Consider the following 15,220-nt stretch of genomic DNA (forward strand, 5'->3'; position numbering starts at 1 on the left):
CCAAGTATGGTCTGAGGATCCTTGGATTTTCCTGAATTCCTTCCAGTGGGTCCATAGGATCAACATTATTTTCATAACAATATTACATTATTTTCCTTTTTCGTTCTTATTGTCTCACAAGTATACAGTATAGCAATATTTTAACAGATTAAAAACAAAGAAGAATCAGTCATGGTGGTGCATGCCTGTAATCCCAGGGCCATGGGAGGCTAAGGCAGGAGGATCTCGAGTTCATAGTCAGCCTCTGCAAAAGCAAGGTGCTAAGCAACTCAGTGGGACCCTATTTCTAAATGAAATACAAAAAAGAGTTGGGGATGTGGCTCAGTGGTTGAGTGCCCCTGGCTTCAATCCTAGTACCCTAAACAAAAACAAAAACAACAAAAATGAATAAGAAATTCTTTGTTCCATTAAATCTTACATGAAAATAAATTTTAAGTGTAAAACAATGTTACTTTTCTCAGTGTTTTATTTTGAAAAATACTGCTCATTTCATTGAGATAACAATTTACATGTCTCTGTATGTTAGAAGTAACATAAAGTGTTATTTATTCTAAAGAATAATAGATTTTACATGAATTAATACATATTTTTAAATTATTACAATTTTAACTTCTAACACTATAAATATTGATACACATAACCAAAAACAAAAGCTCATTAATGTCCTCAATAATTTTAAAAGTGTAAGAGATCTTGAGTCTCAATGGACTAATAATATTGATTGATCAGTGATGCAATTGATCAAAGAAAAGATTTAAAAGAAAGCCTGAGGGCTGGGGTTTGTTTCAGAGGTAGAGCGCTCGCCTAGCATGTATGAGGCACTGTTTTCAATCCTCAGCATCACGTAAAAATAAAATAAAGGTATTGTGTCCACCTATAACTAAAAAATAAATATTTGAAAAAAAGCATGAATCTCTAATGTCAGGAATAAAAAGGAAATATCACTATCTACTCTATGAGCTTTAAAAGGATAAAATAATATGAACACCTTTATGTTAATTTATTTGAAATTTTAATAATTGACAAACTCCCAGAAATATAGCACTTACTAAAACAACATAAAAAGAAATAAAAATATGAATAGTTCTGTAAGCTATGTAAACATTTACTCTATAATTTAAAACCTTCTCTGGCATACATAAAACCTCCAGGCTTGAGGTCAAAGAAGAAATAACATCTAACTTACTATTTAAAGAACAGGCTGAGAGGGTAAGCTTGCCAACTTATTTAGTGAACCACATAACCTGGTACCAAAGCTCACAAGTACAATATAAGAAAGGAACACAGGCCAATCTCTTCCATGACAGATGCAAAAATCTTAGACAAAATGTTAGCAAACTTAATTCAGTCATGCATAATAGGAGAATACACCAGGAATGTAATGTTGGTATAATACTTGAAAATCAATCAATAAAATTCATGATATTAATAGGTATTAATTATATGCTCAATTCATGAATGAGGGGCCAAGATGAGAATCAATGACTTAACTGCTGTGTTTGCAAACTCTGCAAGAGAATGCTCACCTTTGGGGAGTTAGGAACTGCTTTGACAGGAGTAGTGCCTGCTCCATTCTCCTCCCAGCCCCCCAAATCATAACGATAATAATTCTTGATTCCCTGCCATGCTATGCATTGTGCCAGGTGCTAGGATGCTGCTTTAGACAAGACTAACAATTTTTGAGCCCTTCTGGAGCTAAGGATGGCTAGATGTACTGTGCTCACCCACAGAGGTTCTGCCTAAATATCTAATAGGAAACCAGGTCCTGGTGTAGCTGACAGATTTATGATTGTTCACACTGCTCCTTCCTGGTGAGTTTTCTGCTAGGGAAAGCACAGACTTGGTGGCAACTTTCCTACAACAGAAGACTTAATGTTGTGAGGGGTTTCCTGTGCAGATATATAAAACACATGCAGCCCGGAATTGAGGCAAAAGTGTTAACCAGACAGTTTGCCAGCCCTGCTGGCACCAAAATCTTAGCTTTGGTTTCTGATAACTTCAGAATTATTCTAGAATAATTCTAGAGTTTTGGGAAGGGATTAAATCCACATCTTTGGGACAACATTGCATGGATGCCTTAGACAAGTGGTCTGGCTATTTTAATGGCCCAATGCTTTTAGCTAGAAGGAAAACCAGACATCTGCCTAATCCATTTACCAAACCCCTCAAGGCCCCATTTCTTTTTAAATTCCACGGCCTTCCAACTAGAAGGGACTCTGCTTTGCCAGTGGCTAGAGGTGGTGTCTGGTAGGGCGCTGAGCCCGACACCTAGGGGAAGAAGCCATACATTTTCCCCAAGCCCTTTTACTTGAGCCCACTCACCTCAAGTTCAAGCTCCTCCCACTTCAAAATATTTGCACAAACTGTGCCTATTGTCCCTGCCCACTTGCCTTCCCAACACCTCATCCCACAGTTCTCAGCTGAAATGTCATCTCCTCAGGAAAGTCTTCCCTTGTCCTTCCAGGCAGGCTGGATTTCCCCATTAAACACTGCCATTGCCTACTGAACTAATCCTTATAGCTTTATTATAATTATTATTTAAGGGGCTGAGGTTGTGGCTTGGTGCTAGAACACTTGCCTAGTACACATGAGGCACGGGGTTGATCCTCAGCACCACATAAAAATAAATAAAATAAAGGTATTGTATTCATCTATGACTATAAAAAATTTATATATATATATATATATATATATATATATATATATAAATTATTATTTAGGTAGTCCTTTTTATTTTATTATTTTTTTAAATTTTTATTATTGGTATTGGGGTTTGAATCCAGAGACCCTTTACTGCTGAGCCACATCCCCAGTCCTTTTTATTTTTTAATTTTCTAAAATTTTGAGACAGGATCTCACTAAGTTGCTTAGGGTCTCATTAAGTTGCTGAGACTGGCATTGAACTTGTGATCCTCCTACCTCAGTCACCCGAGTTGATGAGATTATAGACATGGGCCACCCTGGCTATCTTTAGTCCTGTTATAAATGTCTACGTTTAGACTGTAAAATTTGGGGGAGAAGGGGCGAGGACTATATCTGTCTTGGTGACCATTATATTCTCTCTGTGTAACAAAAGCCTGGCACTTGGCACTTTCCACAATATTTGTTGAATGGCCTCCTCAACTCAGTAGTTTTCCAAATTTCAAATTTTACTCACCCCACCCATTTTAGACATGAGCCCCAAAAGAATATAGTCAGAAGTAGAATCTGAATGGCAAATAGAACACTGATCCCAGGAGCCAGTCTATGATCCCCTCTGGGGATTCCTCAGCTTTTGTTTCTGGCCAAAATGTTTCTCCATGCTCTTACCTACTGAAGATGGATTTTCACCTTAGAGGCATTTGAGCCCATTCCCTCAGCACACACACTGAAGGAATGGGCTCTCATCAAGAGAGTCAAAATTGTAAAGAGGTAATTCCCGAAGACTGCTGCTGTGTAATGTTTGTGTTTGTGGAGGTTTTTTTTCTTTCACTTTCTAATACATTTATATATTTGTGTTTTTCATTTTGATCACTTACTACATCTCATGATGGCCTGTTTTTGGTAACTCAAAATCACGTAAGTCTGAAAACCTTAAATATGCTTCAAAACTCAGTTGATATTTTGATCTTCTAGGGTCAGCCCAGACAGCTTTCTTAGAGGCATAGAGTTATAACTGTTGCCCTTCTAGAGGGTAGATCCTGCCCGTGTGTTCAGAATCAGAGGTCAGGAGGGAGTCACTCTCAGATTTGTAGACTGGCTCCTGGCTGGTCCTACAAATCCTATTGTTAAAGTCACTATTTCATATTTTGTAGTGAAAAATTCTTTTTTATGTTATTTCTCTATTACAGAGCCGATAAAATAGGTACTTAGAATCAAAGATTAAATAATTCTCAGGATGAATGCTTAATGGTCTGAAGTTTCCTTTTGGTGTAATGAAGACATTTTGAAACTAGATAAAGAAGATGATTGTGGGCTGGGGTTGTGGCTCAGTGGTAGATCCTTGCCTAGCACTTACGAGGCCCTGGGTTCAATCCTTAGCACCACATAAAAAATAAACAAACAAATAAAATAAAGACATTTAAAAATTTTTTTAAAAAGAAGATGATTGTACAACATTGTGAATGCACTCAATGCCACTGAATTGTGGGATTTAAATGGTTAATTTTATGTAATGTGAATTTTATCTTAATAAAAAGTAATAATTTGGGGCTGGGGTTGTGGCTCAGTGAAACAGCACGCGCCTTGCACGTGTGAGGCAGTGAGTTCGATCCTCAGCACCACATAAAAATAAATAAAGGTATTGTGTCCATCTACAACTAAAAAAATATATTTTAAAAAGTAACAATTCTCAGGCAATACAGAATTTCTCTCACAAGAAAAGTCCAAGAATTTTAGTGGGTTATCACTGAGGTCAGAGAATTCCCTAGATAGCGGGCCATCTGTGACTCATCCTCCCAGCTACCATTTGAAGCCAGCTGGATTTAATCTATTACCTAAAGATTCTATTTTAAAGAACAACTTCTAGCAGCAAATTATTGGCACAGAAAAATAGCCATGAAGGAAGAAAAAGAAAAAAACTCCTGACTAATCTCTGAATATATCCCTTTTAGAGATATTTTTTTACATAATTTCATTAATCATAATACTTCTTTGGTATTACATTTCAGAATTATGAGATAAGTCTTTCTTTCATGAAGTTTTAATCATTCTAAATTAACATATACATTTTGGATGAATTTCATGAGCTATATTATTCTCACTGCAAATGAATTCATTTATTCAGTCAACAAATGTTTCTTGAGTATCTTCCATAAATACAAGGATGAATAGGACATAACCTCACTCAAATATTTATACTCTAATAATCACATAAAATATGTAAATGATCATATTTCAAATATAGAAGGAGCTGTGTTAGAAGATGAAAGTGATCTTTAAGATGTAAAGACCTTGTTTGTCATGGTTATTCCTGTAGCCCAGCATATACCACAGGTTGGGCACACTGGAGAAACTAATCAAATATTTTTTTGATAAGGGATAAAACTTGCTACAATTATTTCCTGACTTTGTTGTTTTATCTGGTTTTTATATGGTCCTGCATTGACTCAAACCAGAAATGCGTAATTTAATGATTGTGATATTTCTTACCTTCCTCTGCATGCAATTTCCATGTCATATCTTCATATTGTCTGATTTTTTTTTATATTGTCTGATTTTTAATTTAGCCTGCTCACACAAGTGGGCAGGGGGTCCCAGGAAAAAAAAAAAACATGGAAAAAGGCATTTACCATCCTTGGCATGCTCTTTGCTCCCTTCTGTCACCCTCCTTTCTGTCCTCCATTGATTCAGACTCCCACATCTGCCTCTATGCTCTACCTGGGCATTTGGATTTAGTAGTCTGGTTTGGGCTGTTTGTCCTAGTTTGGTTCGTGATGCCCTTCACTCAAGGCAATCTCCAGCATCTCAGTCCTGCCCTGAATGAACCTTGACTAGAAAAAGATGGCAATCTTACAGTGGTCCTCAAGAGCCAGGCTGTTTTACAAATATCCCTATTTGTTTGATGCGTGTATTTTAAAAAAAAATATTGGTATCATTACCCAGAGTTTAGCAATAAGGCCCCAGCCCAAACCAAGATATATTAGCACCTCATGCTATAAGACAGCCACTGATTAAGGAGACAATGTACCTTTTTCAAATTTTTCCTAAAACAAGCTAAACCAACTGATTTTTCTCCAGTTATTACATTGTCCACCCAATCCCACCCTTGGGCTGCTTAGGAAGTTCATAGCAGGAAGAATATCAGGATTACAGTTCCAATTTGCTATGCCAAACAGAGGCAGATACAGGTTGCATGGGCCTGAAGCTCCTAGGATTAAAGTGGTACTACTCTGAAAAAAATTACAGATGCAAGTGAGGGGTCCTGAAGCTTATTTCTTATTAGTTTTATGGCAATTCTACCTCTGCCCTCATAGCATGCCTTCCACCCATTCCTAGGTCCACCCTTAGAATCTGGAAGCTTCTTAAAAATTACAGACTCTCTCTTACTTACCACAAAATCTGCAAATCATAAGCTAAGCAATCATATGTTTTTTGACATTGGAAAGGATGAACTTGTGCTGCATCCCTCAAAATTTTAGTGTTTTTCTCTCTCCTTTGTCTTCTACTGTTTTTCTGCCACCGACGAGTCACTTATGGCCTCCCTGTGAGGCCTCTTTTCTGATTCAACCCTAGACTTTTTTCTTCCTGAAAACTCTTGCCAGTTAAATGATGCTGGATTGCCAAGTTCTGCTTCAAGTCACGTTCTACATGGAAAAAATGCTTCCTCTTCCTTTGACTATCGAAGTCTCTCCTTTATTGATTTTATCCCTACTTGAGAAGCAATGCAACAACTCTATACAAATTGAAAACATAAATAAATGTAATAATGCGTTAAGAAAAAGATGGGTATTTTTAAAAATAAACAAAAGCATAATACAATGAAATATTTTATGTGCATACACACATATATATACACAGTCCTCTACTTTGACAGATCTCACCTTTCATTCAATGCTGTATTCTATAATGAAATGACCAAGTACACATAATTGGAGATTAGATTGTTGATCTAATCAATTTATCAATCTTATCTCAGGTTGGTTGATCTTAATTGTAAGGCTTCTTTAAGAAGGAAGTGATCTCAGCCACCAGGGTTGTACACAATTGTAATCCCACTGAGTTGGAGGCTGAGGCAGGAGGATGGCAAGCTTGAGGTTAGCCTGGGGAACTTAGTGTGACCTTGCTTCAAACTACAAAAAGAATACAAAAAAAGGCTGTGAAAGTAGCCCCTGATAGAGTACCCCCCAGCTGCGTGCACCCACGCACACAAGGAAATGGTTTCAATTAATTAATTAGATTTGGGCTTGTATAAATAAGGACAGGTTGCCTTTTACCCCTACTAAGAAACAACTCCCTGCCTCAGAGGCTTAATTACAGCAAATGTTTATTTCTTGCTCATTCTGCATGCAGAACCCAGGTCAGCAAGAGAGTCTGTTCATTTGAGCAACTCAAGGACCCAGGATCAAAGCGCTCTATCATGTATTTCTGTGATCACTACAGCAGGAAAGAATAGAAATATTTGAATAATGTATTGGCTCTTTTTAAAAAAATTTATTTTTTAGTTGTAGTTGGACACAATACCTTATTTTTATGTGGTGCTGAGGATGGAACCCAGGGCCTCATACACGCTAGGCGAATGCTGTATCACTGAGCCATAACCCCAGTCCTGTATTGGCTGTTAAAGAATTTTTTCTAGAAGAGACATCTATCATTTATACTCACATTTCATTGGCTAAAGCAAGTTACTTGTTGATGGCTAACTTCAAGGCAGGGAAATGAAATCCTATCAGATCCCTGGAAGAAGAACTGGGGAATTTAGAACACCCTTAATGGGTACTCCCTTTTTGATCCACATGTATTTGATTTACTCTGTTTCAGAGATGTGAAACACAAGCAAGAAAGCCCCTAAATCCTGTGCAAGATGGCATCAAGTTCAAAATCTGTGACCTCTGGGTAAGTATGGTAGTTTCCAATCATGCTGCCACTTTTCTTTTCTTTTTTTTAATATTTATGTTTTAGTTGTAGTTAGACACAATATCTTTGTTTTATTTATTTATTTTTATGTGATGCTGAGGATGGAACCCAGGGCCTCGTGCATGCGCTAGGCAAGTGTTCTACCACTGAGCCACAACCCTAGCTCCTCATGCTGCCACTTTTCTAGATACTACCTGCACCTGTGAAATTAAAAAAAAATAAGTAAATATAAATTACCTGCCTCCTCTCACCCAGAGGTACAGACACAGGACAATTGTAATAAATGCTTTTCTTGGGGGAAATGGGAAATTCACAGCAAATTTGGGTTTGTAGGAATTCTGAAATCCTGCTGCAGATAACTTTTGGGGTTCCTCTACCTGTAGTTGAGGATTGTTACCTGATTAAACTCTTGTCTCTGAAAAGTTCTTTTTGCTCACTGTTCTCTGTGGCCCCTGGGTCTACCTTCTGAAAGATTCTTTTTCATTTTTTTCTTTGGCCAAATTAAATATATGCCATCTTTCAGAACTGAGCAGTTTTCATGTATGTATACATATCCACAGATATAGATAACCAGTTTGGACTAACCTTTTTCTCTGTGTGCCAAACAAAGTACAAAATAGTCCACATTGTACTACCACCAACTCCCAGGGCACAAGTATAACCAATAATGTCACATGCACATCCTGTTTCAAATAATTGCATATGCCCCCTGCAAGAAAGAGCCTTTGGGGGACAGCATAGGGTAGTGTTAAGTGCACTAGAGAATATTTTTGGATATATTATCTTAGGCAAGTTACCTAATGTCTCTGAGTTTTTCCATCTGTGAAATTCTATTGTTAAACTAAGAGGATTAAGCCACAAACAAATGAAACCTTTATGTAGTATATAAATGTTTGCTAAGTGCATTCACATTTTTATCCCTTCTTAAGCCCACACAAAAATTTAAAGAGGAGGTTATTAGAATTCCTGTTTTATATGAAGAAACTAGAACTTAAAGAGACTAAATGCCTTGCCCAAGATTTCCCAGCTAATACACTACAGAATCAAAAGTGTATGTCCTGTGTACTTTCTACTTCCACTACAGCTGCTTCTTGTTTAGGGGTCAAAATTATTAAATTTTATAGATTTATCTTTTTTCCATAAACCAAGATGTGACAGGAATTTTGCTGTCTGCTTTACACTTTTCTATGTTATAAAGTACTGATAGACCGTAAAAGAGGGATATACTCTCCTTAAATTGTTTATTGTAGCAAGACAGCATGAAATAATTCAGAGAACACACAAATTTTACACAGTCCCACTTCTGTTGTTTCAACCAAGCATAATCCAAGTAAACAAACTTACTATAAAAATAGTAGATATATTCTATCCTCAGTGGAAATTTGGGCAAAACTAGTTCTGAGTTGTTACATGTTTAGGACAAAACAATATATTGAATTTCAGCCCACTGCTGCAGAATATGATTCAAAGCTAAAACAGAACAACGTTTGGGACAAATTAGGAAGAAAAATATCCTCCACTTGAGGTTCATGTTACAACTAACAAATGGTCGCTTCCTCATTAAGCAGAACTAATTGAAAACACCTTTTAATTGAATATTTTATCTTCTATCTGAGGTTTTGCTGTTTTTATAGGAAATGCAAGAAGAATTATCTGGTCTCTGACTTAATCATGTGTAGGAAGCATTTCCTTGATGGAGATTCTTTGAGAAGGGATAGGATATTTTGTTCCTTAATTTCTAGTTTGCTAGGTAGTGAATGTGCAAATTATATTTTCCCTGTTGTGTGTGTTTTGAATTTAAATAACAGACATTAGTATTTTTTTTAATCAATTAACTACTTGAAATGTTAGAAATCTTTGTTGAATCCACAACTAGGATTCTAGGTTTCTTTTTCAACAACTATTAGAATTTCTGAGTTTTTGCCTGTGAGATATTATAGGCAAGAACAATTTCATGAAATCAGAAAAAAAATTAAACATTATGAAGGCTTGCCAGCCACAGAGGCACATGGCTATCATTCCAGCTATGCAGGAGGCTGAAGCAGGAAGATTACAAGTTAGAGGTCAAACTGAGCAATTTAGTGAGACTCTGTCTCAAAACAAAGAATAAAAAGAGGAGCTGAGGATATATATACCTCTACCAACTGAGGTATATCTGCAGGGCCTTGCATGCATAAGGCCCTGGGTTCAATCCCTAGTGCCCCCACCCACACACAAATAAATAAATAAAAGGAGGGTCTAGAGTGTAGCTCAGTGGTAGAGCACTCACCCAGCATATGTGTCCATCTAAAAAAAAAATAAGTTTACATTTAAAATGTTTAAAAATCAATGAAAAGAACTGGGGATTAGCTCAGTGGTAGAGTACCCTTGCATTCAATTCCTAGTGCAATAAAAAAAAACTTAGATTTGAATACACATAACTGTAAATGTGCTAAGATCAACTTTTTTTTTATTGTTGGTCGTTCAAAACATTACATAGTTCTTAATATATCATATTTCACAGTTTGATTCAAGTGGGTTATGAACTCCCATTTTTACCCCGTATACAGATTGCTATATCACATCAGTTACACTTCCATTGATTTACATATTGCCATTCTAGTGTCTGATGTATTCTGCTGTCTATCCTATTCTCTACTATCCCCCCTCCCCTCCCCTTCAACTTTTATTTATCAAATACTTATTTATCAGAATATATTTATTCTCACCTCAAAAACACCTGAGACATCAAAGTTCTAAACATTCAGTGTAAGAATGACTTGGAAATAAATCTACTTTTTTCCATCCCTGAGGTCTAAAAAGACAATAGATAGCCTTGACTCTTAGCATAGAATAGAAGAGGTTAAAAAAAATTGCTCAGAATTTGGATAGTCCAGGTATGATGACTCTCACCTGGAATCCCAGCAACTGAGGAGGCTGAGGCAGGAGGATGGCAAGTTCAAGGCCAACCTGGGCAACATAGTGAGGGCTTGGGATATAGTTCAGTGGTAGAGGGCCCTTGGATTTAATCCCCAGTACCAAAACAAACAAAAAAGATAGATAAATGTGGAATTACAAGATGAGCCTCACACAGGTTCAAAACAAATTCTCAGAAACTATTATTACCAAAAACTTTAAAAATCTAGAGTATTCCTTACTTATAGCACTCACATATGGCCACTCTAAAACAAATATACATTTAATCTAGAGCATCCCACTGTCATCTCAGACTTTACAGAGTTCCAAGAAATGAATTGCTCACAAGAAAAAAGAATAACAAGACACACAAGTGAAAAAAGGCACCATGTGTGATAAATAGCAGAAGCCAGAGTTACCAGGAATAGGTCTACACATATTTCAAACACAACCATAAAATTTAAATGTTTACTATTTTAAAAAATAAAGGATAAGATTCAAAGTGTTTGCCAGACATAAAATATCACCAAAACATATCTAGCAATGGGTAGAAAGCATAACATATTATGACCAAATGAAGTTTATCCTACTCATTCGACATTGACTTCACACTAGATTAGTTAATTCAATTTGCCACATTACAAGACTAAAGGAGAAAAATATATATGATAATCTCAGATGCAGAAAAAGCGTTTGATGGAATTTAACATCCATTCAGAATAAAAACTTACAGCTAATTAGGAATGAGAAGAATGTCCTTTGTCTAATTTAAAAATAAAAAATTCTTCCCTGTGCATTGGCACATGCTTGTAATTCCAGCTACTTATGAGAATTAAGCAGGAGTTCAAGGCCAGTCTGAAGAACACAGTGAGACCCCATTTCCAACAAATGGCACAACTGAACAAATGAAAAAACAACATTATGAAATATGATTGAAATTTAAATGGATGTACAAAGAACTAAAAATATTCAAGACACTCTGTGAAGGACAAGAGAGTATGGGGGACTTGCCCAATAAGGTTTTTGAATTTGTTCTAATTAGTTATACGTGACAGCAGAATACATTTCATTTCATTGTACACAAATGTAACATAACTTTTCATTTATCTGGTTGTACATGATGTGGAGTCTTACCATTTGTGCAATCATACAGGTACCTAGGGTTGCCCTATAAGATACTAAGACATTAAAAAGCTGTGCCATTTAGGATGTATAGTATTGATGCTTGATAGACAAAAAGATCAATAGAACAGAAAAAAAATCCCCCAACATAATATAAATAATACTAACATAATATAAATGTGACAGGACTGTTTTTCGGTTGATGGATTTTTCAAAAAGTGGGGCTGAATAAAGATTTCCATATGGGAAAAAAGTACATTGGATGTCTATCCTGACACTACATACAAAATAAAATTTTGGGAGAATTCAAGATAAAAGTCAGTGGGGTGGAGATGTAGCTCAGTGGTAGAGTGCTTGCCTAGCACATGTGAGTCACTGGGTTCAATCCTGAGCACCATATAAAAATAAAGTAAAGGCATATTTTTTAGTTGCATTGGGTCGATATACAACTAAAAATATATTTATTTAAAAAGAGATAAAAGTCAGAGGCAAAACTAAAGCCTTAAAAGATAATATAGACCTTCAACAGATGAAAGGATAAATAAAATGTGGTATGTAGACACAATGGACTATTACTTAGCCATGAAGAAGAATGAAATTATGGCATTTTCTAGTAAATGGATGGAACTGGAGACTCTCATGCTAAGTAAAATAAGCCAATCCCAAAAAATCAAAGGCCAAATGTTCTCTCTGATATGTAGATGCTAACTCACAATAAAGTGAGAGGAGGCCAGGAAGGGGAGAAAGAAGTTCATTGGATTAGAGAAAGGGGAATAAATGGAAGTGGGGGATATGAATGAGAAAGACAGTAGAATGAATGAGACATAACTTTCCTATGTTCATATATGATTACAAGGCCAGTGTAACTCCACACCATGTACAAACACAAGAATGGGAAGTTATACTCCATGTACGTATAATATGTCAAAATACATTCTACTGTAGTATAAAACTTAAAAGAATAAATTAAAAAATTTTAAAGATAATATAGAAAAATATTTTCATGGCAATAAAATACTGAAAGACTTCTTAAAACACAAAAAGACAAACAGAAGAAAACATTAAAAATTTAAGATGCATTAAAATTATGATTTTTCTAATCATCAAAATTATCATAAAAAAGTGTAAAAAAAAGTAAAAAAGTGTCTATCAAGTAAAGAAGATATTTGTAGCACATGTTAGGAAGGTATAATATATAGAATACGTAAGAACTGCCATAGATCAGTGAAAAATGACAAAATGCTCAGTAGATAAATGGACAAGAGACTTCACAAAAGAAGGAACTTGCTGGGCAACAGGGTGCACGTACACCTGTAATCTCAGGGGCTCGGGAGGCTGAGACAGAAGGATGGCAAGTTCAAAGCCAATCTCAGCAACATTGAGACACTAAGCAACTAGGTAAGCCCCTGTCTCTAAATAAAATACAAAATAGAGCTGGGGATGTGGCTCAGTGATTGAGTACCCCTGAGCTCAATCCCTGGTAATCCACTTACCCACCCACCCAAAAAAGAAGAAACTCAAATAGCTCATAAATATATGAAAATATGCTCAACCTCATTTGTTATCAAGGGAATACCAGTATAATGAGATACCATTTCATACCCAGCAGATTGACAAAAATTTTAAAGTAGAGAATACCATGTGTTTATGAGCAAATCATTTGTATTGATGGGAACTCAGCTGTGCTGGTGGGAGTATAAACAGGCATAAAAACTTTGAAAACTACTCTGGCACTAACTCATAAAGATGAATAGAGGCATACTTTACAACCCACGCATTCCACTCCTGAACATATTCCCCAGTTATCTTCTCATATTCATCAGGAGGCATACAAGAGAACATCCATAGGAGCAACATTATTAATTGCCCCTGTATTGGTCAAGATTCTCCAGAGAAACAGAACAAATTGTGTGTGTGTGTGTGTGTGTGTGTGTGTGTGTGTGTGTGTGTGTGTTGAAAGGGATAAGGGATATATTTTAAGGAATTGGCTCAGGCAACTGTGAAGCCTTGGTGAGTCCTATATCGAATGGGCGAGATCAGAAGACTGGAGACTGAAAAAATGTGTTGCAGTTCAAGTCTAAAGGCAGTCTCCTTGTGAACCAGGAAGAACTAATATTGCAGATGAAGTCTGAAGGCATTCTGTTGGCAGAATTAGTATTCTGTCTTGCTCAGGGGAAGTCAGCTTTTTGTTTTATTAGGTCTTCAACTTGTTTGGATGAGGCTCTCATATACTATGGAGGGCAATCTGCTTTACTCAAAGTTCACCAATTTAAATGCAAATCTCAAACAACAACAACCTCATAGAAGCATCCAGAATAATGTTTGCCCAATTATCTGAGCACCATGGTCCAGCCAAATTGACACCTAAAATTAAATATCACAGCCTCCAACTAGAAACAAATTGGATGGCTCTAAATGTCCATCTGTGTTAGACTGGATGAATAAATTGTGGCATACACATAGAATGGAAATACTAAATTACTATTGTGATAAGCAGAATTCCAAGTTGGCCACCATGATCTCTGCCCTCATTGTTACACTGTATAATCCCTTCTCCTTGATGCAGGCAGAATCTGTAACTTCTTTCTCACTGGTGGAATATGGCTAAAATAATGGGATGTTATTCTTTTGATTAGGTTATATTATATGGCAAAGGTAATGGGGTATCACTCCCACAGTTATGCTTCTGTCTATATATATGGGTAGGTATCTACATATATACACCTATGTTTATGTACATAAATTTAAGCAGACTCCTTTCCTGCTGAACTTGAAGAGCAAGTTGCCATGAATTCTAAAGCTCTGAGAAAATGAATTCTGCCAATAACCTGAATGAGCTTGGAAGCAGATCCTTTCCCAGTTTTGCTTTGGCTGATATCTTCATTAAAGACTGATACCCTAAGCAGAGGACCCAGTTAAGTTATGAACTCTTGATCCATAAAAACTATGAGATAATAAATGTGGGACATTTTAAGTCATTACTTTTGTTATTTTCTTTCTTTCTTTTTTTCACAAAGCATAGAAAACAAATACAACTGAAATAAAAATCAACAAACTAGAGTTATATGTATCTGATTCCACTTTCATAATGTTGGAAAACAGGTAAAACCCAAGCAATATGTAATTTAGGGAAGCATGCATAAATGGTAAAATTATAAAGGAAAGCAACGGAAAACATATCACAAAAGATAGGAGTGTGGGTTACTTTTAAAAGAGAGTACAGAACCCACACAGAAATTCTAAGATATTAACAATTTTCTATTTCAGAACTAAAGTTTACTTTATAATTGTTATTTAAATGCACTCTTAAATATATATTTCTGAATATATATTACATATTTACATAAATTGTTATTTAAATGCACTCTTAAATATATTTCTGAATATATATTACATATTTCACAATGAAGATAACATAATATTAAAAGCAACTTAACTTATAAAATATACAAAGAGCAATCCTATATCATTACCAACTTCCTCTCCAATCCAGTGTTGTCCTTGTTCATATAGTGGAGTGACTTAAAATCAGACTGACCTAATTAAAATATATTTTTCCCTCCAGTATTGGGGATTGAACTTACAGCCTCCCCCATGCTAGGAAAGCACTCTACCATTGAGCTACATCCTCAAGCTTTAAATTCAAATC

The 15,220-nt window shown here is 36.0% G+C and overlaps 1 long non-coding RNA gene across 2 annotated transcripts in view; it reads right to left on the reverse strand.

Moving 5' to 3' along the window:
• LOC308632508 overlaps positions 1–15,220 on the reverse strand; it is a 75,742-nt gene that overhangs the window by 12,088 nt on the left and 48,434 nt on the right. The window contains exon 4 of one of the 2 annotated variants that reach the window (XR_014018546.1): positions 11,299–11,346. The exons of the other annotated variant lie outside the window; for it this stretch is intronic. This is a non-coding gene — a long non-coding RNA (uncharacterized lncRNA). Of the gene's footprint in view, positions 1–11,298; positions 11,347–15,220 lie in introns of those variants that run through there. 2 annotated transcript variants of the gene reach the window in all.

Source organism: Spermophilus citellus, assembly GCF_964194105.1.
Source record: "Spermophilus citellus genome assembly, chromosome: 13".
Taxonomy (NCBI): Eukaryota; Metazoa; Chordata; class Mammalia; order Rodentia; family Sciuridae; genus Spermophilus; species Spermophilus citellus.